The sequence below is a fragment of the Oryzias latipes genome, chromosome 8 (assembly GCF_053564925.1).
Source record: "Oryzias latipes strain Hd-rR chromosome 8, Olatipes_Hd-rR_3.1".
Lineage (NCBI taxonomy): Eukaryota > Metazoa > Chordata > Actinopteri > Beloniformes > Adrianichthyidae > Oryzias > Oryzias latipes.
In genome coordinates, this window is record NC_136244.1 from 16187259 (window position 1) to 16201977 (window position 14719).

Consider the following 14719-nt stretch of genomic DNA (forward strand, 5'->3'; position numbering starts at 1 on the left):
TTTTTTGTCATTACCTGACCGATGGGGGCTTTTGAATCACTGCTGCCACCTACTGTTCACTAGGCAGATTGCAGTTAAAATTTGTACAATTAACATGAACTAATCAGCAAAGCAAAAGAATAACTGACAGCCTGACAGACTAACACCTTTTAAAACACATTTAGTTTAAAATGTACAATTAAAAAAACAATAACACAACCTGATTTAAGTGCAAAGTTTATTTTCATTAATGTGATGGCAGTTTTCACAAATGTATCATGTAATATGACACAAATAATTCAGAGAAAAGCAAAAACTCTTTTTGCCATATTGATTAGCTGTGCAGACGAAAGAAATTCCAATACTGTGTTACATAATTCCACAAATTGCTTGCACGATACAAAAGTCTCTTCTTGATGAAGCAGATTTTTCTCCACAGACATAAATCTTTAAAATAGATTACTAAACTGTTTTAATCTTAAAAAAAAAAACTTCATCTTAAACTAATCAAGATCAAGTATGGCTCCCAAAAATCTTATCAGCATTGCCTGAATGTTATTTTAAATTTGCCTTTCAGTAAATTCACGTAAATTCTGTGCTTTTTACTTCGAAAATGTCTGTTTTATAAAATCCAATTGTTAAAAATCACCTTTCATTGGTAAATAAAAAGAAAAATTTCAACTGACTGCATAAAACAAAAGACATTCGGCGCCCCATACAGAAGTATTAAAAATAAGAACACGTAAATCAAGGTCGCTCTCTAGTGACCATGTTGTGTAACTGCAATTAAACAATGAACTTTACAAACAAACATTAGCCCAGTTTTATACAAACTAATGTCTTGTACATAATTTTGTAAAATGTATTATTATCATTATTTGAAAAAGAAATCAATAATTTTTTCATCATCTGCATTAACTATACAAAACATTGCGTTGCAACAGAATTTGAAGCTTTTCCTTGTACATAAAATGTTTATTAGTCCAAACATGTTTCATCTTGCCTTTTTTTTTATGGCAACCATATTTTCTGAGGCAAACATGTGAAATAGCACCTAAAAAGAAGCAGATGCGATGAAAATACTTTATGTAAACACACATACAATATACTGCAGGTATGAGTTAATCCTTATAATACACCTTAACAATAAATATTTTTGACACTTCTTGGAAACATTTAAGTTTAAATTGAACGTTTAACTGTTGCTGTGCAGGCTTTCTAAGTGTGAAATTACAACAGTTCTCCAGAGATCCTACAAGGTTCCTGTTCAGCGTCTTGCTCCCCTTCCTTTAAAAAATGACTGTAATTTCCTACATTTGCTCCGCAGCTGCCGTTAGATGGCAACAGCAACATTTCTCTGTGAGAACAGAGACTGATTGCAGCACAAAAGCATCCAGCTTCACTGCTGAAAGTCATTACTGTTAGTCACACGGACGGTTGGTTCCAAAAGGAAATCAGGCGATTTTTCTGTAGCTTTTGATAGAATTAAACTTTACACATGTTGGAGCAAACCTGCCAGGCCTTAGCAACAAATAATCGCATTGGGATTGGTTTTGAATCACAACAAAAAGAGAGTCACCCAGGAGACCGGTGATGACAACTTATTTAGACGTTTTATTGCTGCGGGCCACACTAATTAATCACTGTTTTGTATTGAGTTCTGTGAAAAGATTTGCAGAGAGAGAAAAAGAATGTGTACACCTCTCCAGACTGCTAAACACAATGAACTCAGTGAACCGAGACTGCAGGATTTACAGAGTTACAGAGGAGTGAGTGTGTATATGTGATTGAAACTCCCCTACGATTAATCTTTGCGTTTGAAATTCTGAGCCCTGTTTCAAGACTGACACTTAAATGAAAAGTTCAATCTTCCTTGTGGCACTTTCAGTAAATTGTTTAAAAATACATTCACTTTTGGGTTTCATAGCAAAAAAAAAAGTCACAAAGTTAAGTTATGCAGTCTTTTTTTTTAAACTTAAAATACAAACACTTAGACACTGTTCCTGGGCAGAAATTTGCACTTACAGAGATGTATTCATCCTGTCTGAGAGCAAATTGACTGTAAGATATGTGTACTAGCCTGTGCCAGCCTGCTAAACAGATTGCAGCCAAAATGTGATGGATAGGCTGTCAGTAAATTCTAATTTGCATCCAAGGATTGTAAAAACTAATCACTGTGAAAGGAAGAGTGGCGAAAAGCTGGCAAACTCTTTAGGGACCAAATTAACCGCTGGATGTTGCGGGGTTTCCACCACTGCCTCACAGGTGACAGCACTAACATCTGTCCCTCAATGACACTCTGCAGTGGAAGCCTTCTGTGTTTCATGAGAAAACCAGAGTGGCCTGGCTCCTCTTCTGTCTTTTTAGCTCGTCACATTTGATACCTGCTGCTCCGTGTCATGCTCCTGTCTCCATCCGTTCTCCACCCACCCATCCTCTCTGCCAGGCCTCGCTTTGTGTACCTCGCTTTGAAGTTGCACAGGGGAGCTGGGCCAGCAGCTGGCCACAAGGGAACAAAATGTGCGCTGTCAAATAAAATAGAGTTCAGCGTCATTTCAGCAGTTGAAGGAAGCAGTTTGTTGTGATTCCTGTCCTCCAACAGGGGGGAGCGAAATGCTCAAAGGAAACTCCCTGGAGGTTTGAAAGGGGTGCAGCCAGGTCTCCAAGATGTTTCTTAAAAACAGGGTCACTTCGTTATTTGGTGCATGCAATTGGATTTGTATACAGAAAACACTTTGGTTTCCACTTAAAGGAGGTGAGAAGTAGAACATTTTAATGCATACAAGCTGTTGTGATTTTAATTAAACTTTGCGGGTGAATGGGGTATCGTTCTCGCTCCACACAAACAGTCATGAGCTTATTTAACTCCAAACTAAGTCAGTTAACCTTTATCAGCCTGGAGCAATGACAGCAAGATTATCAGAAAATGGGATTTCACTCCCCGAGGAAATTACACTCTGACACACGAAAGGTAACTCTTTTCATGAACCTCCATCACCAACGCTGCAGACGAGCACTCAGTTACATGCAAAATCCATGAGGTGTCATTGAATAGTGTCCCACAAAAATGACAGATTTCATATACCGCCGATTTATTCATCTTTACCAGGTTTTAATATTGGGGTAAGTGTGCCCTTGGTTAAAAAGAAAATCCTAGGATCTCACGCAGATTCCTTATTTATTAAACATGCAAAAATGCAGAGCAATGGGTAGAAAAATGAAATTCATCTCATTCTTCCAAAGCTGACAATAAAAGGATCGCGTGTTCTGTCAGATCGGTCTCTTGCATTGTCATAAGGACACTGGATCCCTTTTGTCTCAGAATAGCATGTTTGAGACCATTTATTTTTGCATTAAACTATTTGGAATTCAAATAATAAAAGGGCATTAGTTGCAATCATGGAATTTCAATCTTTTTCTTCAAACAGCAGATTTTTTCCCCTTTGGCCCAAAATTTCAACGTTTTGTTGTTGTGTGGGTATATTTTCAATTCACTGATCAAATCACGAGGGGTTCGGCTTAAAGCTGCCACCAGATTAGCGGCTACTCATAAGAAAAGAGCGAAAACAAGGAGGAGGGGTTTTGAAAAGGCCATTGTTAAACAGGAGGTGATGGCTGAGTAATAAACTCTCATCCATTATTGCTGCACCTTTGTGCCTGGATGACCTACATCCACAGTAAAGTCGGGAAGAATCGTGGGCCAGAGAAGAAAAAGAAGCAGCAGCTCTCATTAAACCTGGTGTCATTCTTTTGTATTGCCCATCCCTGCACAATGTGTCCCCCAGGAAGTCGGGGATGCTCCCCTGACCATGAATCAGGTCTTTAATGTCAGCTGCTTGCCTCTCTCACTAAACCCCACAAGACTGCTATACCCAATCTACAAAAGACAAGAGCATATGGCGGAATCGCTGATTTTCTAGAAGAATATGTCAATATATTTCACTCATTATGCTGTTTTATGTGATTATTAGAACACAACACAACCAAATATCTTCCGTCCAAACTGTAGTTCTTTACCAAACTGTGGTGTTTATGCATATCCTCTATGATGCAAACCATTTTCTCAAGTGCACAATGTTGCACCCACTAAAATCAACGTCCTTGTCATCCTCACAGGCGAGTCCTTTGTTTTTGCAGTTGCCTGGACTTGCTGCGCCTTTGATGTTGTGAGCACCTGAATTAAGCTCCACTCCAACATTAAGATGGTGCCATGGGCTAGATAAAAGCTGAGGGGACTGCGTGGCTGGTAATACATTAAACAGGCAGGTATTCACAGCTAAAAGCCAGGTAGCAGAAAAGATGAAGTGGAGGCGCTGAAAAGGGGGGATTAGCATGGATTCATCATTCTTTATTGAAGACAAAAAAGCACAAGTGTTAGGTTTGTTGCTGGACTTGAAGAAAAGCTGGTTTTTGACCTACCTTAGATGCCATTAACATCTTTGCATATCAGTTAAAAGGCACCTTAAAACTATTACCGGTAGAGACCTCAATCATAACAATGAATCTTTGCAAGGGCATCCCATGCAGCAGTGTCATTGGACACAATTGAATTCTCCATATTATTAAATTTTAATTAACATCAGATTAAGGTCAGGCAACGTTTAAACACATTTGACTTTAGATTGTAGACATTTAGGAAATTCAATTAATGCATCATTTTGAATGTGTAAATTAATTAAAAAATGGATTGTGTAAGCATCTTATACACAAAGCTGACCTTGAGTTTTTTTAAAAGGTTAAACATAAAATTCAGGGGAAAATAAGAAAAGTAAAATTTTTCTGCATAATTTACAATTAAAAAGAAAAACTAACTGTCAAACACTGGGTATTCCCAAATGGAATTGTCCTAAAGTCTGAGTTGTCCTAAAGTTTTATTGTTAGGAGTGATGGTGCAGTGAGGACAAATGTACAACTTTAGTTTATTTTCTGCCACTGCAGTTACGCAAATGATGGGTTAGACATCCTCAGGAAGACGTAATTTTACCATCAACAAAGTCAAAGATAATTGGAATTAGTGCTAGTAAAGTCCCCCAATTGGAAATCTATATTTTTCCTAATCCTTTTTGTTGTCCATGAATATCAATCCTCATTTCTTCAGTTTTGGCATCTTTAGATTTGGATTTAAAGTTCAGAAAATAAAAGTTGTTGTAGACCAATCAATCTAAATCCTTAGAATTTAATGAATTAAGTTAGGCATTAAATTAACTGCTGTGGTGTAAAATGTAGGCCGGAAAAATGTTATTTATCCCTGAAAAATCTTGCTGAAAACAGAGTTAAATGAGCTTATTTATTTATTTTTTTCGTTTTTTTTTTTTTTTTAATACATAACATTTTACCTTCCCTTAGTCACTGCTACCCTTTTCTGTTGATACCTCAGAGCTGCAGGGATGACCAAAACATTTCAACAGCATTGCAGTAATATAATAACAGAGAAATAGGCAGACGTGTTGATGTCTAACATCACCGATATCACAAAAGTGATTTTGCCTTGTCCCCTTTTGTGCTCTCTGCTTGAAGCTCCCTTTAAGTTCAATTCATATCTGGTTTAACCCTTGTGCTATCCAATGGGGTCAAGATGACCATTGACGTGTTCTTCCTACCATGACAAAGGTGGATAAAGGTGGAAAGATTTCATGTAATCCATGGACACCAGTGAAGATCACAAATCATTGAAGAAAAAAGTTCAGCACACTGTTTAGTGGGTCTAGATGACCCAACTCCCAATGTTAAAGTGCCTAGGATAGCACAAGGGTTACACAAAACCAACACCTCACTAAACGTTCAGCAAAGGGTTTGTCAATCAAGCTTTTGATTTCGGTGTCCCTGCCAAGCATATTGTTTTGACTTTAAACAATTTTCAATCAAGTATTTTTTTTAGAAAGAGTTAATAAATGTATCTAATAATAGGTTTTTAAATAGTGTAACAGTTTAAAATACTACTTAACACTTACTTGGTCAAATGAAACCAAAAGTTGTTAACTTTTTTACTTTAAAGTTGAAGGCTGTACCTCTCAATAAAGGAGTGGCTTGCTGAGGGTTACGAGCTGTAAATGGTTCTTAGACTGCTTTCCATTTTGTAATACAGACGGAGACACAAAAATACAGCAGCCAGAACACCATTAACTCTAAAATTTTCTGCAAAGAAATTATAAAGTTTTCCAATTCTCATGTTTGCAAAACAACAATCAGTTTAACTTTCATAAAAGAGAAAGAACCAATTCAATAAATCTGCACAAGAATCTTTCTCTTTCGGCTTTTCCCATCAGGGGTCGCCACAGCGAATCATCCTTTTCCACCTCACTCTATCATGGACATCTTCTACCCTAACATTAGCCAACTTCATGTCCTCTGTTAAGACATCCATGTATCTCCTCTTTGGCCGTCCTCTTGCCCTCCTGCCAGGCAGCTCCATCTCCAACATCCTTCTACCAATATATCCACTATCCCTCCTCTGAACATGTCCAAACCATCTCAGTCTGGCTTCTCTGACTTTGTCGCTAACACAGGCAACATGAGCCGTCCCTCTGATGTACTCGTTCCTTATCCTGTCTAACCTGGTCACTCCTAAGGAGAACCTCAACATCTTCATCTCCGCTACCTCCATCTCAGCCTCTTGTCTCTGTCTCACTGCTACCGTCTCTAACCCATAGAGCAGAGCTGGTCTCACCACTGTCTTGTACACCTTTCCTTTGAGTCTTGCTGGCACTCTTCTGTCACACAACACTCCTGACACTTTCCTCCAACCGCTCCAACCTGCCTGCACTCGCCTCTTCACCTCTTTTCCACACTCCCCATCACACTGAACTGTTGACCCCAAGTACTTAAACTCCTGCACCTTCTTCACCTCAGCCCCCTGTAACCTAACGCTTCTACCTTGATCCCTCTCGTTCAGACACATGTATTCTGTCTTACTACGACTGACCTTCATGCCTCTTCTTTCCAGAGCAAACCTCCACCTCTCTAGCTGTTCCTCCACCTGCTCTCTACTCTCACTGCAAATTACAATGTCATCCGCAAACATCATTGTCCAGGGAGATTCCTGTCTTACCTCATCTGTCAGCCTGTCCATCAGCATAGCAAACAAAAAAGGACTCAAAGCTGATCCTTGGTGTAGTCCCACCTCCACCTTGAACTCCTCTGTCTGACCTACAGCACATCTCACCACCGTCATACTTCTCTCATACATGTCCTGAACTACTCTGACATACTTCTCTGCCACTCCAGACGACCTCATACAGTACCACAGCTCCTCCCTCGGCACCCTGTCATACGCCTTCTCTAAATCTACGAACACACAATGCAGCTCCTTCTGACCTTCTCTGTACTTTTCCATCAACATTCTCAAAGCAAAAATGGCATCAGTGGTGCTCTTACGGGGCATGAAACCATACTGCTGCTCACAGATCTCCACCTTCTTCCTATGCCTGGCTTCCACTACTCTTTCCCACAGCTTCATTGTGTGGCTCATCAACTTTATTCCTCTATAGTTGCTGCAGTTCTGCGTGTCACCCTTGTTCTTAAAGATCGGAACCAGAACGCTTCTCCTCCATTCCTCAGGCATCTTCTCACTCTCTAAAATCCTATTGAACAACCTTGTTAGAAATTCCACTGCTGCCTCTCCTAAGCACTTCCATACCTCCACAGGAACGTCATCAGGACCAACGGCCTTTCCGCTCTTCATCCTTTTCAGAGCCTTCCTAACCTCATCCTTTCCAATCTCTGCTACTTCCTGCTCCACAACAACCACATCTTCCTCCCTTCTTTCCCTGTCATTTTCCACGTTCATCAGCTCCTCAAAATACTCCTTCCATCTTTTCTGTACACTCTCCTGGGTTGTTAGCACCTTTCCATCTCTGTCCTTAATCACCCTTATCTGTTGCACGTCCTTCCCATCTCTGTCTCTCTGTCTGGCTAGCCTGTACAAGTCCTTCTCTCCTTCCTTTGTGTCTAACCTGTCATATAGCTCATCGTAAGCCTTCTGTTTGGCCTTTGCCACCTCTCTCTTCACTCTACGCTGCGCTTCCTTGTACTCCTGTCTACCTTCCTCAGTCCTTTCTACATCCCACTTCTTTTTAGCCAACCTCTTCCTCTGGACGCATTCCTGTACTTCCTCATTCCACCACCAAGTCTCTTTACCGTCTTTCCTCTTTCCAGATGACACACCTAGCACCTTCCTACCTGTTTCCCTGATAATTTCTGCTGTAGTTTCCCAGTCATCTGGAAGCTCATCCTGACCACCCAGACCCTGTCTCAACTTCTGCCTAAATTCCTCACAAGTTTCTTCATTCTGTAGCTTCCACCACTTGGTCTTCTTTTCTGTTTTCCCTCTCTTCTTCTTCCTGACCTCCAGAGTCATCTTACACACCACCATGCGGTGCTGTCTGGCTACACTCTCTCCTACCACCACTTTGCAGTCAATAACCTCTCTCAAATGGCCTCGTCTACATAGGATGTAGTCCACCTGGGTACTCCTACCTCCACTTCTGTATGTCACTCTATGTTCCTCTCTCTTCTGGAAGTAAGTGTTGACTACAGCCATTTCCATCCTCTTCGCAAAGTCCACCACCATCTGTCCCTCCAGATTCCTTTCCTTCACACCAAACCTGCCCATCACCTCCTCATCACCTCTATTGCCCTCACCAACATGCCCATTAAAGTCTGCTCCAATAACAACTCTCTCTCCTCTGGGGAAACTCTGTATGACCTCATCCAACTCACTCCAGAATCTCTCCTTCACTTCTAACTCACAGCCAACCTGTGGCGCATACCCACTGACTACATTCACCATCACCCCTTCGATTTCTAACTTTAAGCTCATCATCCTGTCTGAGACTCTTTTCACCTCTAGAACACTGTTTACAAACTCCCCCTTCAGAATCACTCCTACCCCGTTTCTCTTCCTATCAACACCATGATAGAACAGTTTGTATCCTCCTCCAATACTACGTGCCTTGCTGCCCTTCCACCTTGTCTCCTGCACACACAGTACATCTACCTTCCTTCTCTCCATCATGTCTGCCAGCTCTCTGCCTTTCCCTGTCATTGTGCCAACGTTAAGAGTCCCTATTCTCAAACCTATGTTCCTGCCTTTTCCCTTCTCTCTCTGGCCACGGGCCCTTCTGCCTCCCCTCCTTCTTCGACCAACAGTAGTCAAATTTCCACCGACACCCTGTAGGTTAACAGCATCGGTGGCGGTCGTTGTTAACCCGGGCCTCGACCGATCCGGTATGTCTAAAGTGTTGTGGATGATTCGCATGGTTATTTTGGCAATTTTTACGCCGGATGCCCTTCCTGACGCAACCCTCTCTATTTATCCGGGCTTGGGACCGGCACAGAGGCAACTGGCTTGCAACCCCTGTGGCTAGATCTAGAATCTGCACAAGAATAAAATAGAATATTAGCTCTGTCTAACACAGCATAGACTTATATGTTTGCTTACTTGTAGAAAATATATCAATACTCTTCTCTTTTAATTAAACAGTTTTCTCTTTCATTTCTATTGGTAGAACTTCTGACTTAAGTTAAAAAAATAATAAAATTATCTGGCTGTCTTGTATATACATTAACACTCTATAGAAAGATTTTGTCAAATTTCCTTTGAGAATTGGGACGCTTTTGCTCATGACGGCCCTCTCAAGCTTCAGAGAAACCTTCTAGTAAAAGCAAAGTAAACATTAAGTGGTAAAACAAGTGTCTAAGATTCCAAAAATTTATGGATAGACAGGAGCTCTTAAATCTGAAACTCCCAGCTGCTGCATCAGAGCAGCTTTCTACCCTTGATCTCTGAGCTTGGGATGCCATGAATCATTCCCATCTCCTTATCTGTCTCACACATATTTGTAGAAATCAGAAGCCAAACTTGTGTTTTGTATTCTTACACTCATGAAAACATATTTCTACTGAAATGACTCCATAACTAGTTTGAAACCTAAAACAAAATCTTAAAAACAGGAAAATTGGGTATTAAACCTAATGTGACTGAGATGTCGATCCGGAGGACATCAAGACTTATGCACACACAAAAGGACTCTAAATTAGTTGGTTTTCTTTTTACAAGAACAAAAAAATTGAAGGTTTAGCTGAGGGTCTGCTGATACATAACACATAGCCAAGAACTGGAATTTTTCTGAGAGATGTGTATTCACACAGCCCAAGAAGAGGAAAAAGGGATCACAAAGGTGCAACAAAAACAGGTTTAACAAAATTTGCACCTTTTTTCTTGCAAGTGCAAAGAGGCGTTGACTACCTTCTCACAGAGCCTGTTTGAAAAGATAATAAAGAAAGTAAATCTAAGCTGTAGAAAGATTTACTGTCAGTGTCTCTAAATAGGTGCAGTCAGTTCATCGGATTGGGTCTAAAATCACAGAGTTTTAAAGGACTTGAAATCCAAGTTATCAGGACTTATTTCTGCCATAAATCAGACATAAACTTTGACTCAACTTCATTGTAAGGGAGATGACTCCAGAGAGAGTGAGAAAAGAGGATCATTTAAAGCAGAACAGATTTTCCAGATAACATCAGCAAAGACTTTAAGTGCAGCAAATCCATGAATCACAACACAGCGATCCTGCAAATGAGACAGCTCAAGTGGAACTTTTGATAGAGACTTGTAACTCGGGATGATTTACACGTCAAGCTTTTGTCAGTGTGATGGCTGCCTACGCTGCCACACCATCAGGGCAGTAACCTCCTGCACCACACCCTACATATATCTGTTCACTTTATTTGTTTGCATATACTTTTAGATTTCTTTTTCAAAAATAACACACATTTGATCATAAAGTTTATCAACATGTTTCAGTTTACTTTATTATAATTTGCTTTATTAATTTGATGTTTTGTTTGAGTTACCAGTGCAAAAGGGAACATTGTTGCTGCTGCTGCCATCTGCTGCTGGAACAATCAAGTCAGGCCTGACACAAGAATGCATCCCAGTCAGCAGAGGCCTTATATTCAGCAGGCAGCTAATTGGACTGAACCATCACCCAGTGGACAAGGAACTCTTTGTGTTTCTTTACTTTAGTTTCTATTTTGATGTTCTTTATTTTCATTCATTTGTGTATGTTAATTTACTATAGGTTGGACTTTAGTTTAGTTTGTTTGATGTATTTTGTCTTAGTCATTTTAAGTTCCCCCTTGTGTGTCTAGTTGGTTTGATCAGCCACTATATATGTTCCCTTGTGTTTCCAATTAGGGAGGTCAGTTTGATTAAGTTTGTTTGTTCAGTTGTCCTCTGTTACATTTAAAAGCTTGAGTTAATTTTGTTACTTTGACCTCTTTTAAGGGCCCATTTTTGCCCATCTACACCTTTGTAAAATAAATTAGAAAATTTTTGATAAAACTATTTTGCTGTCCTTGTCTTTTACTGCTCGGTCCACTACAGTCAGGTACAGCTCTGCCGTGTGAAAATGAATGAGGGCAAACTATTTAAAAACACATGTCCCTGTCTTTCCATAACTGGAATTACATAACAATACATCAGCCTGAGGCACATTACATCAAGAAAGGAAAGATCTTTGCTTGTGCATGGACTACACACTCTTCAGATCAGTGGTAACCTCTCTGTGTTTGGTTCCCCTGCAGCAACCCAACACCAAAGAATTACAGAAAAGAATATATTTCTGCTCCATTATCCCATTCCTCGTTACTTTTCTCTTTCTGGGACTGCACCTGAGTGAAGCCTGAGCCTCATGTGCTCTGAGGCTGACAGGGTATTCATCAGAAGAACCCATTTTATATTTCAGTGACGTGAAAATGACAGTATCCTCAGCTCCTGCTAATCCTGACTGATGTGGGCTGATTGAAAAAGGCTAGAGCCAGGTTGTGCAGTTAAGAGAGACACATTGATCCCTTTTGTTCATTTTAAACTATGCTGGGAGAAAGTAGCATGCTTTAATTTGCATGATGTGCAGGTGTTGAAAGTCTGTGTGATAATGAGTTTGAGAGAGATTTGTTGGATGTTCCTGTGAACGCGCCCAGTCATCAGGTGATTTTTACCAGAACAAAGTCTCTTGAGTGCATTTCCTCGTCAAATGGTCTGTCTTTCTCACTTGTTCTAACAGCGGCTGAGTCAGTCCGCACTCTCACTTATCTCTTTTCAGGGAACTTCTGTCAAATATTAACTCTATGATAATCTTGATTCTTAAATAAATTCTAAGATTAAATGTTTACTCATTTACATTTTTTAATTACTAAAAGCCACAATCTTTTGATAACAGTCTAATGGATCAAGTTCTCATGTCTGTTCATCTCCTCTATTTAAAAAAAGAGCCACATCAAATCTTCCAATTAAGCTTCTAAAAAAATAAAAACTATGCTGCACTTTTGGGAAAAAATATCTGGAGAATCGTTTGATTCAAGAGTAACAAAATAACAGGCATGAGGTGTAAGATTAACACAATACAAATGACGTGGCTCCTGATTCCATCAAAAAACTGTAAAAAACATTTTTCTCTCCTCAAATTCAATATCTTCTATTTGATCTGAATTGCAACTTGGCTGAAATTTCATAAAAATGTTATTTATCTCATCCCAGCATATCATGTGAGCTCTCAGTGATGCTTTTTAAGTTTGCTTGTTTGATGTTTGTGTTAAAGGCTTCACTACTCTTAATAAAACTTTTCTTTTTTTTACTTAAAAACAATTTATTAACTCTTTTAAGCCAGAGCACTGCATATGGGGGATGATACTTTGTTACTGACTTTGTCAGCAAATGATTAATTTAGCAAACAAGTAGCAGCCTCATCTTTCACTGTAATGTTACATTATGCGGTTAATTTAACTGCTTTGTTGATGAAGATGTTGTTCATGACATTTTCTTGAAGTTTAGTTATATTCTTACATGATATTTTTTCGTTTCTTTGCTTCATTTTAGTTTTTATATTTTTGCTCAGCTGTCACTGTCAGTCACCATCTACCAGGGGCTGATACATTTTGTCATTAATGCTAAGATGCCTCAACTACTTTGTGTTAGATTAATGAACACGGACGCACACTACATTCCAAAAAAGGCTAATAACTATTTGACAAATAAAGACTAAAATTAGACTGTTACACTTTGCCAAAATTGTAAAAGTCAATTTCGGGAGAACAACCTCTTTTTAGATGAAATGTCAGAGGCTTTTGTTCTGAAAAAAACATTAAAAAATATATAAAGATTAGGCTAAAACTGTGAGATAGCATGCTAATTCCTTGAAATTAGCACACAAGAATCAAGAAACCATCTTGTAAAATAATCCCCAAAAAGGAATCCCCCCAGATTCAGGGTATTCACATCGCTTGAGGTAACATTACCTACATGTTGTGCAGTGATGTAGTAATGTACATTCTAGACACCTCTGTGTTGTTGCCTCTCTGACGTTTTCCCACCAGCATGCAAGCTGCAAATTCGCGTGATTGTGGCAAAATGACCTTGGTTAGGTCCAGCGCATTACAGAGATGTGCATTGATGGCATATGTAGCTCGGCTTTTGTGTAAAATAAAAAAAAAGGCTGTTATGTTCTGTTCCATAACTTGGTTGTCATGGTGGAAAAATGAGCCGCTTTCTTTATAACACTTTGAACTGATGACTCAGTAGAAATATGATATGTTATGATAAACACTGGTTTTGTGCCAGAGAACAACATGGCCTTTGCAAAACTGAGGGGATATTTTTACAGCAGAAAACATAAGGTGTAATTTTCAGGGGCTGCACACTTTTGAAGAGCGTGCATCATAGTGGTGCCATGAGAGTTGTTTGAATTCAGAAGATCATTTGACTGCTGCAAATGAGTGCAACAAGTGAGCACTTTAAAGTACAGTCAACTCATCTTTGGGAGGTGAGTTATGAGGTTTGGGGCAACGACAGCTTGTTTAACATTGGATTAGATGCTCACACTTCCCAGCTGAGCCCCAATCCAAAAGGCCACCGAAGTTGCACTCTGTGGTCTCTGAAGTCCCCTGCCTACAATAGAGCAAACTGAATTTAACTTGTTACTGCTTCTCACCTCTAAATGCTTTTTCTGCCTCAGCCTGCAAAGGGTTCTTGGATAGACATGTGTTATTGGACATGAGGATTCACACTTTTTAGTTTTCCTACAGCTGATGAGCTGGTGGTTACATAAGTTTTACTTGTGCTGTCTGAGTTTTAATTAAAAAGTGTCAGTTCCTTTGTTTAAATTCTCATTTCTTCAAAGTAATTAAACCAGATATTCTGGAAAACTGACACAATATTTTGAATTAAAAAAAACACACAATAAATCTTAACATTTTGGTTTAAAATTCGATCCCGGTCATGCTTTCATCTATTGTCAAAATGTTCCCAGCGGTCTTTTGACGTCATCCATCTGTTTATCTCCTGTTACCTTTCAGCCGCTCTCACCCCCAAACTAACATTACCGGCGCAACAAAAATGGCGAGCAATAATGGAGCTATCCAGCAGTACTGTATGAGCCAGATGCCAGCTCGGACGAAGAAAACAAAGACGTAGATGGATCTTTTTGTCTGCAATTGGATGCATCAGGATTGATCGAGGAAGCTTGTGGCTTGCTGTAGTAGGTTCCACGTCACACCTACAAACATTTTTAAACAGCATTTTTTTGTCTGCTCCTGATTCACAACAATTTGAATAAAGAAATACATACTTGGAAATGCAATTTTATGCTTAAATTTCTTTATAAATGATCTCTATCATGAGAAAAATGATGATGAATTGTTAAGAAAAACCAAAAACACATATTCTCATCAGATAGGATCTTTGAAG